The following is a 16272-nucleotide window of genomic DNA, read 5'->3' as shown; positions in this document are numbered from 1 at the left end:
TATAGAGTTTTTGTTTGTGAGCTTTTGTCAAAAGTGCTACTATTAAAAAGCTGTTTACATGTTTGATAATTGCATGTCTTAAGTGATTTTTTTAGGGAAAAATCTACTTTACCCCCTGAAATTTCAGGAGTTTTTTAATTTGAACCCCGAAGTTTAAAAATTGGCAATGTGTCCCCCTAATGTTTCAAAATTTTTCAATTTAAACCTTTCGTTACTAATTTCTGTCAAATTTGACGGAAATCTATGAAATTACGTAATTATCCTCAGGCTTTTTTTTAAAAAAAAAAAAAAAAAAATTCGTCCAATTTAACGGAAATTAGTAACTGAAAGTTTAAATTGAAAATTTTTGAAACATTAGGGGGGTATATTGCCAATTTTTAAACTTTGGGGTTCAAATTGAAAAACTCCTGAAATTTCAGGGGGTAAAATAGATTTTCCTAATTTTTTTAAGTTATCTATGTTTGGTAACAAAACTACAAAAGTGCTTTTAGTTACAAAAATAACAATAAAAGACATCTAATTTTTTTTTTTTTTTTTTTTTCATTTTATAGCAACCTTTTTATATAAAAATAGTTAATGTTAACTTATTATTATTATTATTATTATTATTATTATTATTTTGTAATGGTTTATGTAACAAAACGTCAACATTTTCTTTCTTTCTTTTTGTACTTATTTTGAACAAAACGTCAAAACATGTATAGGCTCTACTCTATAAATAAAATTTAAATACAAAACCATAATAATAATAAAAAGAAATAAAGAAATATGAATGTGCAATAATAAACACACTTATATCATTAAAATAAAAATATATAATATTTTAAAAGCAGCAATCGCAACACTTCAAAATATTTAACACATAAAAAGGAAAACATTCAAGGAGAGATCCTTACAACATTTTAAATAGTTTATAACAGAACAAAATAAAAAAAAATTTAACGGGTCATAAGTAGATTAGCAATATGATCACGCTCAATATTCATAGAATTTTGATTGGATGTCTCTAATTGTTGTATGTTTGACTCATCTTGTGCTTCGTCATCGCCTATACTGTTAGTAGGTAGTAAATCCTCATCATCATCATATGATTGAAACTCAGTATCCTTTATTGCATGCTTCCTAATGAAATTATGAAGAGCTATAGACGCCACTACAATTTTCACTTGTTTATCATAAGAAAAACTCAGCATGCAATGCAATAACTTCCACTTATTTTTCCAAACTCTAAATGTTCTTTCAATAGTACATCTAAGTGATGAATGTGCATGATTAAAGATTTCATGCATGCCCCTCGGTTCGCTTCTGCGACAAAGGTCTAGTAGATGATATTGTTCCCCTTTGTATGGATCCATATATCGATCCCTTCATGTGAAGATATCCTACGTCTACCAAGTAATACTTGCCTACAAAAAATATACGAATAATGGTCATAAAAATATTAAAAAGTGTATTTTTTTAATGTATAATTCATAATTGTTGTTTTTTTTATTAAATACAAACATCTAGATGGGTGTGGAAATCGCAATTCTTCCATTCGAATAGCTTTCAAAGAAATGCGTGTATCATGTGCAGTACTTTCCCATCCAGCCCAAACAAAGGTGAAACACACATGAAAATCACAAACAGCCATAACATTCTGAGTAGGAATCCCTTTTCGACCAATATATGGTATTTGTTTTGATGGAGAAATTTTAACTAGCACATGGATTCCTTCAATAGCTCCAATACAATCTTTAAGTATGACCAATACCGCTCATCATTACGAATTTAGCTTGAAACATCCCTAAACTCCCTATCAATGGGATTAATAATGTCAATTGCATTTCTTGAAACAACCATTAAAACACGAGTAAAATGTCTACTAATTGTTTCTCCTGAATGTTGAAACTTTTCTTGCACTATTCTATTCCCAAATTCATGGCCTAAAATATTCAAAAAAGTAGTCACCAACTCTTCAACAGTTATGTTCCCAGTACTTCGTAAATGATATCTTTCTTTCAACTCTTTACACAAGTAAATGAATAGGGCTGGCAATTTTGACACGACTTGTAAACCCGACACGAAAAAAGATATTAGGTTTGGCCTTATCGGGTTCGGGTCTATCTGTTTAAGACCCGGATAATTTTGTGTCTGGTGGGTCGACTCGCCAGATACGATTACTGTTCGAGTTTGGTGGGTACCCGTTAGACCCGGTAACTGTTCTGGTCTGGCGGGTACTAACCGAGTCTAACAGGTACCCACCAGACCCGATTAAAAAAAAAAAAAAAAAACAGAAAAAGAAAAGGAAGTCAAAAAATGAGCATATTTGTAGTGTTTCATAATTCATATATTTTATTACATGGGATGGATCGTGGATCCTTCAAGACTTCAAGTGGACAACATTGGGCATGATGGCCTATGAGAACCTAATTTGTAATTAATCTAATAATGATGTAGTTTTGAGTTTTGTTTATTTTTTCTTTATTATTTTGTTTTTGTTAGCATTTTTTTATTATCTTTTTCTATATTGCTATGATGGAAATGTTGACACATTTTACCCCTCATTCATATTTTGGTCATTTTGAAATAAAAATTTTAGTTTTGTCTTTACTTAGACTTTATGCTTTATGAGGTATCGATGAGGGCCAAGTAGCTTACTAGTAACCAAGCCAACCCCTCGAGTAGTTCCAACTTAATAGATTTTGAGGCCTAAGACAAAGAAATTTAGGTAGGGCCTTTTTTATATTTAAATATTTAATTAAATGATTTTAATTTAAAAACATTCTTCTTTCTTTTTGCCCTTATTATTATTATTTTTTTCAAATGATTTGCAAAATTTACCTCTGTTATGAGACAATTAATTTCAACAGATTACAGATATCATATTTTGTGTTGAAATATACATAATTCTTTTTTAATGGAATGTAATTTGAGCAAAATTAAATTTCTTTATACTAAAAATTATTTTAATAAATGAACTTAGTCAATACGCTTGCTTGTTTTAAGTTTAGGTGAAATTATGAGTTTAGTAATTTCTTTTGGAGTACAATTACGGTCACTTTCTTCATTTTTTTTTTCTTATCCTTTATTAAAGCCTTTAATATCTTGGAACTCAATTTTTTGCATTGACTGTATTGATGAATTATTATTACAATTTTTTTTTTTAAAATAAAAAAATTAGAGTTTAGGGTTTTAACGGGTCGAGCCGATTAGACCCGGTTATTTTAAACTGGAAAAACGGGTCCTGTCGAGTTACCCAGTTATTTTCGTGTTATAATCGTGTCAAACCCGATTACCTGTTTAGATAAACGGGTCGTGTCTATATATAGGCTAATCGTGTAATGGGTACCCGCGGGTCGTGTCAGGTACCCTTTTTGCCACCCCTAAATTGAATACGTGTATTTCCATTCTAAAATTTTGTTTACACCTATCAGGATTATTTTGTAGAATCTCTATAACCCACTTATAACCTGTTTGTAAAGAGGTCGTACAGGCTTTGTTTGTTAAAGTTTTTTCCTTTTTCCTTTTGTTTTTATTTTCAAATTATCAAAAACATTAAAGCTATAAATACTTAAAGAAGGCAATGGATAAGAAAACAAAAGGACAAGGGGACAAGACTTCAATATTCAAAATCCCGTCATTTAATTTGATATATATAGTATTTATTTATTGAAGTTATATATAGTGGTATACACCTGCTCAATTGTTGCCCTTTGAGTCCATTTATGTTTAAATAAATGAAAAATGATAGGTGATTTCCTAATGTTTTTACTGTGTTCTCCCGATCTAAAGTTGATATTACTTTTTAAAAATTAAGTGAAATAAATAATGAGCAGTTTCTTTTTTGTTCTCTTAGAAAATAATATTCACCTAAAATTAGGAGAACACAAAAAAACACCTAGCATTTTCTTAAATAAATATTTCATATAGAAATCCCCAAATAAAGTTACAACTTTTACTTTGTTATTTTGTTCTACGTACAATCTAGATAGTATTATATATTGTCTAAAATTTCACCAAGAAAAGCCATTTTCATCCATTATCTATTTCAAAACCCGCAATCTTCTAAAGTAACGATCATAATAGGAGAATGTTAGGTGCATTCCTTGTATCTTTATGATCTTATGTGGATATTATTTTTTAAAAAAATTCACTTAATTTTTAAAAAATAATATCCACCTAGGACCAATAGAGTACCAAGAGAATACTTGGCATTTTTCATTATAATATATGTCAAAAAAAAAAAAAAAAGAATTTCTCATCATATTCTTGAAAATCCAAATTCTCAAGCTTCTTAATTGAGAATGTAAATGCCAAAATTAGGAACGTTAGATTTTGCGATCCAAACGCCATGTTTAATGCCAATTAACTCAATCTCCCCCGTAGCCGTTTCCCTTATTAAATTAAAAAATTAAAAATTAAAAAAAAAAAAAACTCAATCTCCATATTACACTTCTTTTCTTTCTTTCTAAGGAAACAAAGAAAATGTTATAAAAGAGGGTCTTTTTTATTCTTATCTGAATTAAAAATAAACAAAAAAAATAAAAGACCCAATCAATAATTCCCCCGGAGCTCTGCTGAATCAAAGAAGGCATTGGCAGAAAGTCTTAAAGTTGGGTGAAATATTTGTACAATATGACAGGTTTTAAGAGCATCATGTCAGAAAGATGTGCAATGATTGAGGGGATTATGTCATAAAAGTCTTAAGAGTGGGCTTAAATATGATAGCAACTACTGTTTTAACTTAACAACATAAATACACACTACTTCTTCACCGCAATATTAGTTGTCAAGTTCTAGAATATATGTCCTTCATTTTTTAACCTAACAACAACATCAGTACACACTACTTCTTCACCGCAATATTAGTTGTCAAGTTCTAGAATATGTCTCCTTCATTTTGATCCAGCGGCAATGCTGGAATAACATGCAAATGATCAACATAGGGTGTGTTTGGCCAAGGACTCAAAAAAAAAAAAAAAAAAAAAAAAGTCTTTACTATTTTTCTCAAAATCAATTCAAATATTTTTACTTTTTGCATCACATCAATAACATTTTATTACTATTCAAGTGTAAAAATCACTACAAAACAATTTTTTTTTACTTTTTTATATAAAATATTTTTACTTTTTTTTTTTTCTCACATCAATTAAATCTGTTACAGTTTTAATTCACTTCATTTTTCAAGTCCTTTGACAAACACACCCTACAGTGGGATAGGATGATGAAACATGATCAAACCTATGGCTGGAGGATCGTTGGATTCACTATCTCCACTGCATGCGTAAGCATGGAGGAGTAGATGAACAACCTTCAACCTCTAATCTCATGGCACACACTTTATACATAGCTAACTATTTTTATTTATTTTTAATTAAAAAGGTAGAAGGGACGACGACAAGAGTGATTAGTCTACCTGAACGTGACTATGGCAATATCTACTTACTGAAAATCACATAGAAAGTGCCTAGACGGTGGGACTGCATGTACGTGCTCTTCCAAATCCGATTGATTCATGATAACCTGATTCAACCTTGCCAGGACATCAACATAATTCATAGTGTAGAGTCATGAAAATTTTTATTGCGAAATTCGAACTCATGCCCTATTATGTAGCTGATCGCTTCAAAAAAAAATTCAAGACCATTAAACCACTGCTCAAGATGGTATACATAGCGGTTGAAGATACGTAGAGATGGAATAATTAGGGGACTCTTGGGTAATGGCTTTTATTAAGAAAATGATAATAATAATTTGGATGACGGAGAACCCTCTAATGCAAGATCATTTTGTGTACTCACCCTTAAACGACAAACCCTAGACTTGTGCATAGTGCCCCCTACACAAATTGGGTAAAACTCGGCTTCGTCGTAGGCCTAGCCCCAAAAAATTCTTTTTACTCAAAGAGATTCGAACGTTAAACATGATGCGGATGCCGCCGAGTCCAAAGTCAAAACTAAAAACTAAAAAAATTAAGAAGTCAGAGTAAGAGTGAGAAATAGAAGAGCCAATGAGCATATTGGATTTCCCATCTTGCAGATTACGAGAGTGAATTGCCAATGAGAAAGCATATGTCATCATCTTCTGCTGGCAGCTGATAATTAATACAAATAATATGACTGCAGCAAAGCATTGGTGATGAAAACAGATCCATCGATCACTTGCCAAACAAATCATAAGTGAAAATATCAGTTTGAATAATATTGGATCTTGCAAAGACAATATTTTTTTTAAATATTGAATAATATCAGTTTGTAGACCATATATCTTTTTTTTTTTCTTTTAAATATATATGACATATATTAAAAAAATGTAAGATTAGCTAAATTTTCTCCTAGCCAAGGAAAGAAAATATATACATATCATATGTATTAGAAAATTTTAATTTTGCAAGCTAGCTATAAACCATATAGTTGAGTGCATGTTTTAATTGATTTTTGGGACATTATAAATGAAAACCCATATTGGTAAAAAGGTGTTGATGATAATTAAGGATATATACCATTATAAAGTATATATAAGGCTAAGGAACTGTGCCTACTGTCATTTCATCCGTACGTATTTCTATTTACAATTTCTTTTTAGTTCTATTTTTCATGCCATTAAAAAAAAAAAAAAAAAAAAAAACCTTAAACTAGTTAAGTAGATATACATTTTGCCCCATATATATACTCCATCTCATGTATTACTAGAGCATGTTTAAGATTGTGTTAAAAAATTGAGATTTTAAAGTAAGAGAATAGCAATTATTTTAATTTAATTTATTTATTTATTTTTATTTTTATTTTCTAAAAATGTGTTTTAGCCCCCTTTTTAAGAATAAAAAAGTTAACCAAATACGAACTTTTTGAACTATTTTTACCAAACATGCTAATTGTTTGTTTGGCACCGTTTTTCATGTATTAAAAGTACTTTTTAAGCTCATTAACACAATTTTAAACAAATTCTAAATCATTTCCTCAGGTGAAGAGTGTTTTTCAAAATTGTCAGGTATATTGTTAATAATGCGTTTTGGATGATATATTTTATTTTTGACCTGTGAGCTCAATGATGATGTCCATGGTATGTGTCGAGGCCAATGACAATTTTTGTTTAATATGCTTTTTTTTTTTTTTTTTAATATCTAGTATTACTATATATCAATACAATTTCTTATTTCAATGCTTTCTTTTGCTCTTTTATTTGAGAATATATATATATATATATATATATATGTATATATATATATATATTTGAAGCACAGGTATCGGCTTCATTAAATTGAAAATTGGGATCTGAATTAATGTCAAAAGGCACGATAAAGCGCGAGAGGATCGTGACATAATTTTTCTTAAAAATATCTCATTTTTATTCTTACGTTATTATTAATACTTTAAGAACCAAAAGCAATGGAGCTCTAGTTAACACACACACACACACAAAAAAAAAATGGACATCTAATTTCAAGGTGGATAGCCATAAGCAATTGAGTGCTACTGAACAACAATAACCTTATTCCTATATTTTGATACTTATGTACAAAAATATAAGGACATAAATTTTCTATTTTTTTAGAAGCTGGTTTATAGAAAATTTATGTCCATAATATAATATGCATGGTACAAGAATAATGTCACTTTTAACACTCATTTCACACCCGTTAACCTGGTAAGTTTTAAGCAGTTATTTATTTATTTATTTTTAAATGGCTAACTTGAGAAACTACTTTAAACACGTTATATAAATAAATATATAATAAATGTGATAACTGAATATGAAAAATAACATTACTCTACGTACATTATTTAGGTATAAGAAAGAAACAATATAGGGTCATAGGAAAGTAAATTTATAGCTTTGACCCTTCAATAAATTTTTATTTATTTTTTATTTTATAGATATCCCTTCAATAATTCATGAATTAAGATGTACAGTTATGCCAACGGTAAACAAAATGCAAAAAGAAAAAAGAAAAAAAAGAAGAAAACAGTTTATTAAATACAGTGAAGAAAATAGTAGGGGTGCAAAGGCGGGCGGTTAAAAACCGCCCGCTAACCGCTAACCGCTATAACCGCCAACCGCCTAACCGTCTAACCGCATTAACCGCTAACCGCCTAACCACCATAACCGCCTAGCGGTTAGCGGTTAGCGGTTATTGGGTCTACTAACCGTAACCGCTAACCGCTAACCGCCTTTTTATATAATATATTTTTATAATTATAATTATAAAAATATTTATACATATAACATAATCACTTGATCATTAAATCACAATTTGAGTATTAATATATTATCACTATAATTTATATGATTATATCACATGAGATTGATCATTAAATCATTTGATTATATAATAACAAATTATACATATATAATATGACATAACTCATAAGTATACCAATTCATACTAATACAACAATTAAATATCTAGAGACTTATTTCCAATGTATGTTATAAACTTATAAGTCTATATAAGTCTACATATGTATATGAATAATATAAATGTATAATGTCAATACTTAATCATATCATTCATATGATTCAATGACAATTCAAATACTTTATTCAAGACTTCAAGTGAATCATATTATTAATGTACAATGATAATATGATTCGTATAATATCAAATTAAGTAATTGACATTGTATTAAATAATGACCAATGTGTTACTTATAAACACAATTTAAGTATTAATGTATTATCATTATAATTTCAATAATTTATATATTATCACTATAATTGATATGATTATATCACATGATGACTTGATCATTAAATCATATGATTATATAATAATACATAATACATATATAATATGACATAACTCATAAGTCATAAGTCTACAAGTTAATCATATGATTCATGTACAATGATAATCACAATTAATTCAATTGAATTAAACAATATATTACTTATAACTACAAGTCTACAATTTAATTAAAGCATTATTAGATACTTTAGGAATTTAGGATTTAGGAGTTTGAACATTACCATTTACCATTAGATATTAAGTTCAATTCAAAGAAAAAAGATTATAAGTAAATATGATAAGAATTTAAATAATTAATCATATGAATCATATGGTATAATTTAATGAGACTATATAATTATATAATATCAAATTAAGTAATTGACATTAGATTCAACAATGTGTTACTTATAATCACAATTGAAGTATTAATGTATTTTTTGAACATTTTTTAGAAAAAGAAATTTAACCATTAATACATTAATCACAATTGAAGTATTAATGTATTAATGTATTTTGTGCCTTAATATTATTATGTTCAATATTATAACTTTTCTTCTTTTGATGTCCACAAGATTTGCTAGAGGATCAAATGAGAGGATTGATGAAGTTTTAATGTTTTATTTGTATCATTTAATGTTTTATTTGAACTTATTTTATATGCTTTGTGTTTAACTTTTTTTATATGTTGTGACAGTTGTCTGAATTCTGAGCTTTATTTTGTATGTTGTGTTGAATTTTATTTATTTATTTTTTTAAAAAAAGTTAACCGGTTATGATTTAATATTTTTGATTTTTCAATATGGGCACTTTTTATAGCAATTGGGCCCAAGAAGATATTAAAAATACAATAAAAAAAAAAACGAGGGTAAAAAAAAGCCCAAAAAGCCATAAAGAAAGCCCAATTTAAAAAAAGCGGTTAGCGGGCGGTTATCTATTTCACTAACCGCTAACCGTTAGGCGGTTAGCGATTGCGGTTAGTGAAATTTACTAACCGCTAAGGCGGTTACGGTTAGCGGTTATTGCCACTAGCCGCTAACCGTAACCGCCTTTGCACCCCTAGAAAATAGCTTTCGGGGAAGGATATCTTGGTTGAGGAGCATTAAAATTTCAAAACTAATAGGGCATGATTGAAGAGTTAAATATCATCAGTAATTAATACAGTGCCTTAAAAGAGTAATAGTACCAACGAATAAAGTGGTTATACCAACTATATAAGAGAAAAAATTAGTAAGAAATTAAAGAGAATGATTAAAAGCCTCGCGGTGACAAATAGAGCTTTTGGATATAGAGTTTTTGTTTGTGAGCTTTTGTCAAAAGTGCTACTATTAAAAAACTGTTTACATGTTTGGTAATTGCATGTCTTAAGTAGTTTTTTTAGGGAAAAATCTACTTTACCGCTATGAAGTTTCAGGAATTTTTTCAATTTGAATCTCAATGTTTAAAAATTGGCAATGAGCCCCTTAATGTTTTAAAATTTTTCAATTTAAACCTTCCGTTACTAATTTTCGTCAAATTGGACGAAAATCTATGAAATTAAGTAATTACCCTCAGGCTTTTTTTTTTTAAAAAAAAAATTTCGTCCAATTTAACGGAAATTAGTAACATAAGGTTTAAGTTAAAATTTTTTGAAACATTAAGGGGGTACATTGCCAATTTTTAAACTTCGGAGTTCAAATTGAAAAACTCCTGAAACTTCAGGGGGGTAAAGTGGATTTTCCTAATTTTTTTAAGTTATCGATGTTTAGTAACAAAACTACAAAAGTGCTTTTAGTTACAAAAATAACAATAAAGGACATGTAATTTTTTTTTTTTTAATTTTATAGCAACCTTTTTATATAAAAATGGTTAATGTTAACTTATTATTATTATTATTTTGTAATGGTTTATGTAACAAAACGTCAACATTTTTTTTTTCTTTCTTTTTGTACTTATTTTGAACAAAACGTCAAAAAAATGTATAGGCTCTACTCTATAAATAAAATTTAAATACAAAACCATAATAATAATAATAAGAAATAAAGAAACATAAATGTGCAATAATAAACACACTTATATCATTAAAATAAAAATATATAATATTTTAAAAGCAACAATCGCAACACTTTAAAATATTTAACACATAAAAATGACAACATTCGAGGAGAGATCCTTACAATATTTTAAATAGTTTATAACAGAACAACATAAAAAATAAATTAAAAAAAATTAATGGGTCATAAGTAGATTAGCAATATGATCACGCTCAATATTCATAGAATTTTGATTGGGTGTCCCTGATTGTTGTATGCTTGACTCATCTTGTGCTTCGTCATCGCCTATATTGTTAGTAGTAAACCACCATCATCATCATATGGTTAGAACTCAGTATTTTTTATTGCATGCTTCCTAATGAAATTATGAAGAGCTATAGATGCCACCACGATTTTCACTTGTTTATCATAAGAAAAACTCAGCATGCAACACAATAACTTCCACTTATTTTTCCAAACTTTAAATGTTCTTTCAATAGTACATCTAAGTGATGAATGTGCATGATTAAAGATTTCATGCATACCCCTCGGTTGGCTTCTGCGACAAAAGCCTGGTAGATGATGTTGTTCCCCTTTGTATGGCTCCATATATCGATCCCTTCATGTGAAGATATCCTACGTCTACCAAGTAATACTTGCCTACAAAAAATATACGAATAATGATCATAAAAATATTAAGAAGTGTATATTTTTTCATGTATAATTCATAATTGTTGTTTTTTTATTAAATACAAACATCTAGATGGGTGTGCAAATCGCAATTCTTCCATTCGAATAGCTTTCAAAGAAATGTGTGTATCATGTGCAGTACCTTCCCATCCAACCAAACAAAGGTGAAACACATATGAAAATCACAAACAACCATAACATTCTGAGTATGAGTCCCTTTTCAACCAATATATGGTATTTGTTTTGATGGAAAAATTTTAAATAGCACATGGATTCCTTCAATAGCTCAAATACAATCTTTAAAGTATGGCCAATATCGCTCATCATTACGAATTTAACTTGAAACATCCCTAAACTCCCTATCAATGGGATTCATAATGTCAATCGCCTTTCTTGAAACAACCATTAAAACACGAGTAAAATGTCTACTAATTGTTTCTCCTGAATGTTGAAACATTTCTTGCACTATTCTATTCCCAAATCCATGGCTTAAAGTATTAAAAAACGTAGCCACCAACTCTTCAACAGTTATGTTCCTAGTACCTTGTAAATGATATCTTTCTTTCAACTCTTTACACAAGTAAATGAATACGTGTATTTCCATTCTAAAATTTTGTTTGCACCTATCAGGATTACTTTGTAGAATCTCTATAACCCACTTATAACATGTTTGAGAAGAGGTCCTACATGCTTTGTTTGTTAAAGGTTTTTCCTTTTTCCTTCTGTTTTTATTTTCAAATTATCAAAAACATTAAAGCTATAAATACTTAAAGAAGGCAATGGATAAGAAAACAAAAGGACAAGGGGACAAGACTTCAATATTCAAAATCCCGTCATTTAATTTGATATATATAGTATTTATTTATTGAAGTTATATATAGTGGTATACACCTGCTCAATTATTGCCCTTTTAAGTCCATTTATGCTTAAATAAATGAAAAATGATAGGTGATCTCCTAATGTTTTTACGGTGTTCTCCCGGTCTAAGGTTGATATTGCTTTATAAAAATTAAGTGAAATAAATAATGGTCATTTTCTTTTTTGTTTTCTTAAAAAATAATATTCACCTAAGACTAGGAGAACACAAAACACACTTAGCATTTTCCTAAATAAATATTTGAAATAGAAATCCCCAAATAAAGTTAGAACTTTTACTTTGTTATTTTGTTCAACGTACAATCTAGATAGTATTATATATTGTCTAAAATTTCACCAAGAAAAGCCATTTTCATCCATTATCTATTTCAAAACCCTCAATCTTCTAAAGTACCGATCATAATAGGAGAATGTTAGGTGCATTCCTAGTATCTTTATGATCTTATGTGGATATTATTTTTAAAAAAAACTCACTTAATTTTTAGAAAATAATATCCACCTAGGACCAATAGAATACCAAGAGAATACTTGGCATTTTTCATTATAATATATGTAAAAAAAAAAAAAAAAAATTTCTCATCATATTCTTGAAAATCCAAATTCTCAAGCTTCTCAATTGAGAATGTAAATGCCAAAATTAGGAACGTTAAATTTTGCGATCCAAACGCCATGTTTAATGCCAATTAACTCAATCTCCCCTGTAGCCTTTTCCCTTATTAAATTAAAAAAAAATTTTAAAAAAAACTCAATCTCCATATTACACTTCTTTTTCTCTCTTTCTAAGAAAACAAAGAAAATGTTATAAAAGAGGGTTTTTTTATTCTTATCTGAATTAAAAATAAACAAAAAAAATAAAAGACCCAATCAATAATTCCCCCGGAGCTCTGCTGAATCAAAGAAGGCATTGGCAGAAAGTCTTAAAGTTGGGTGAAATATTTGTACAATATGACAGGTTTTAAGAGCATCATGTCAGAAAGATGTGCAATGATTGAGGGGATTATGTAATAAAAGTCTTAAGAGTGGGCTTAAATATGATAGCAACTACTGTTTTAACTTAACAACATAAATACAGACTACTTCTTCACCGCAATATTAGTTGTCAAGTTCTAGAATATGTCCTTCATTTTTTAAACTAACAACAACATCAGTACACACTACTTCTTCACCGCAATATTAGTTGTCAAGTTCTAGCATATGTGTCCTTCATTTTGATCCAACGGCAATGCTGGAATAACATGCAAATGATCAACATAGGGTGTGTTTGGCCAAGGACTCAAAAAAAAAAAAAAAAAAAAAAGTCTTTACTATTTTTCTCAAAATCAATTCAAATATTTTTACTTTTTGCATCACATCAATAACATTTTATTACTATTCAAGTAAAAAAATCACTACAAAACAAATTTTTTTTACTTTTTTATATAAAATATTTTTACTTTTTTTTCTCACATCAATTAAATCTGTTACAGTTTTAATTCACTTCATTTTTCAAGTCCTTTGACAAACACACCCTACAGTGGGATAGGATCATAGGATGATGAAACATGATCAAACCTACGGCTGGAGGATCGTTGGATTCACTATCTCCACTGCATGCATAAGCAGGGAGGAGTAGATGAACAACCTTCAACCTCTAATCTCATGGCACACACTTTATACATAGCTAACTATTTTTATTTATTTTTAATTAAAAAGGTAGAAGGGACGACGACAAGAGTGATTAGTCTACCTGAACGTGACTATGGCAACATCTACTTACTGAAAACCACATAGAAAGTGCCTAGACGGTGGGACTGCATGTACATGGTCTTTCAAATCCGATTGAATCATGATAACCTGATTCAACCTCGTCTGGACGTCAACAGAATTCATAGTGTAGAGTCATGAAAATTTTCATTGTGAAATTTGAACTCATGCCCTATTATGTAGCTGATCACTTAAAAAAAATTTCGAGACCATTAAACCACTGCTCAAGATGGTATACATAGCTAACAATTGGTTGAAGATACGTAGAGATGGAATAATTAGGGGACTCTTGGGTCATGGCTTTTATTAAGAAAATGATAATAATAATTTTGATGACGGAGAACCCTCTAATGCAAGATCACTTTGTGTACTTACCCTTAAACGACAAACCTTAGACTTGTGCATAGTGCCTCCTACACGAATCGAGTAATACTCGGCTTCGTCGTAGGCATAGCCCCAAAAAATTCTTTTTATTTAAAGAGATTCGAACGTTAAACATGATGCGGATGCCACCGAGTCCAAAGTCAAAACTAAAAACTAAAAAAATTCTGAAGTCAGAGTAAGAGTGAGAAATAGAAGAGCCAATGAGCATATTGGATTTCCCATCTTGCAGATTACGAGAGTGAATTGCCAGTGAGAAAGCAAATGTCATCATCTTCTGCTGGCAGCTGATAATTAATACAAATAATATGACTGTAGCAAAGCATTGATGATGAAAACAGATCCATCGATCACTTACCAAACAAATCATAAGTGAAAATATCAGTTTGAATAATATTGGATCTTGCAAAGACATTTGTTGGCATTAGTGGACCATATATCTCTAATCTTATTTATTTATTTATTTATTCTTTTAAATATATATGACATATATTAAAAAAATGTAAGATTAGCTAAATTTTCTCCTAGCCAAGGAAAGAAAATATATACATATCATATGTATTAGAAAATTTTAATTTTGCAAGCTAGCTATAAACCATATAGTTGAGTGTTTTAATTGATTTTTGAGACATTATAAATGAAAACCCTATATTGGTAAAAAGGTGTTGATGATAATTAAGGATATATACCATTATAAAGTATATATAAGGCAAAGGAATTGTGCCTACTGTTATATCATCCGTACGTATTTCTATTTACAATTTCTTTCTAGTTCTATTTTTCATGCCATTTTTTTTTTCTTTTTTAAAAAAACCTTAAACTAGTTAAGTAGATATACATTTTGTCCCATATATATACTGCATCTCGTGTATTACTAGAGCATGTTTAAGATTGTGTTAGAAAATTGAGATTTTAAAGTAAAAAATAACAATTATATTAAATTTTTCTTTTTCTTTTTTTTTTCCAAAAATGTGTTTTAGCCCCCTTTTTAAGAATAAAAAAGTTAACCAAATACGTACTTTTTGAACTTTTTTTACTAAACATACTAATTGTTTGTTTGGCATCGTTTTTTAGGTACTAAAAGTACTTTTTAAGCTCCTTAACACAATCTTAAACAAGTTCTAAATCATTTCCTCAGGTGAAGAGTGTTTTTCAAAATTGTCAGGTATATTTGTTAATAATGCGTTTTGGATGGTATATTTTATTTTTGACCTATTATCTCAATGGTGATGTCGATGGTATGTGTCGAGGCCAATGGCAATTTTTGTTTAATATGCTTTTTTTTTTTTTTTAAATATCTAGTATTACTATATATCAATACAATTTCTTATTTCATTGCTTTCTTTTGCTCTTTTATTTGAGAATATATATATATATATATATATATATATATATATATATATATTTGAAGCACAGCACAGGTATCGGCTTCATTAAATTGAAAATTGGGATCTGAATTAATGTCAAAAAGCACGATAAAGCGCGAGAGGAACGTGACATAATTTTTCTTAAAAATATCTCATTTTTATTCTTACGTTATTATGGGAAAAATAATCCTCTTTTGCATATGTTGCCATCTTGCAGCTGTAAGACACCTGCACGGATGAGGTAAGCTTTCCTAGTAGTTCCACCTGCTTTTTTTTTTTTGCAAAAAAAAAAAAAAGAAAAAGAAAAAGAAAAAGAAAAAAGAAAAGCATTTATTTATATATAACTATTTTAAATTCAGGTCTATTTAATATAGTATATAAAAAAAAAAATCAAGATAATAACTTAATAACATGGTTAATTACCTTTTTAGTACCTAGGTTTTCACGTTTTTATTTTTTTTCACATAGGTTTCAATTTGGAAAAATGATAAAG

Source organism: Corylus avellana, chromosome ca3 (assembly GCF_901000735.1).
Source record: "Corylus avellana chromosome ca3, CavTom2PMs-1.0".
NCBI classification, from domain to species: Eukaryota; Viridiplantae; Streptophyta; class Magnoliopsida; order Fagales; family Betulaceae; genus Corylus; species Corylus avellana.
Note: the sequence above shows the minus strand (reverse complement) of the source record.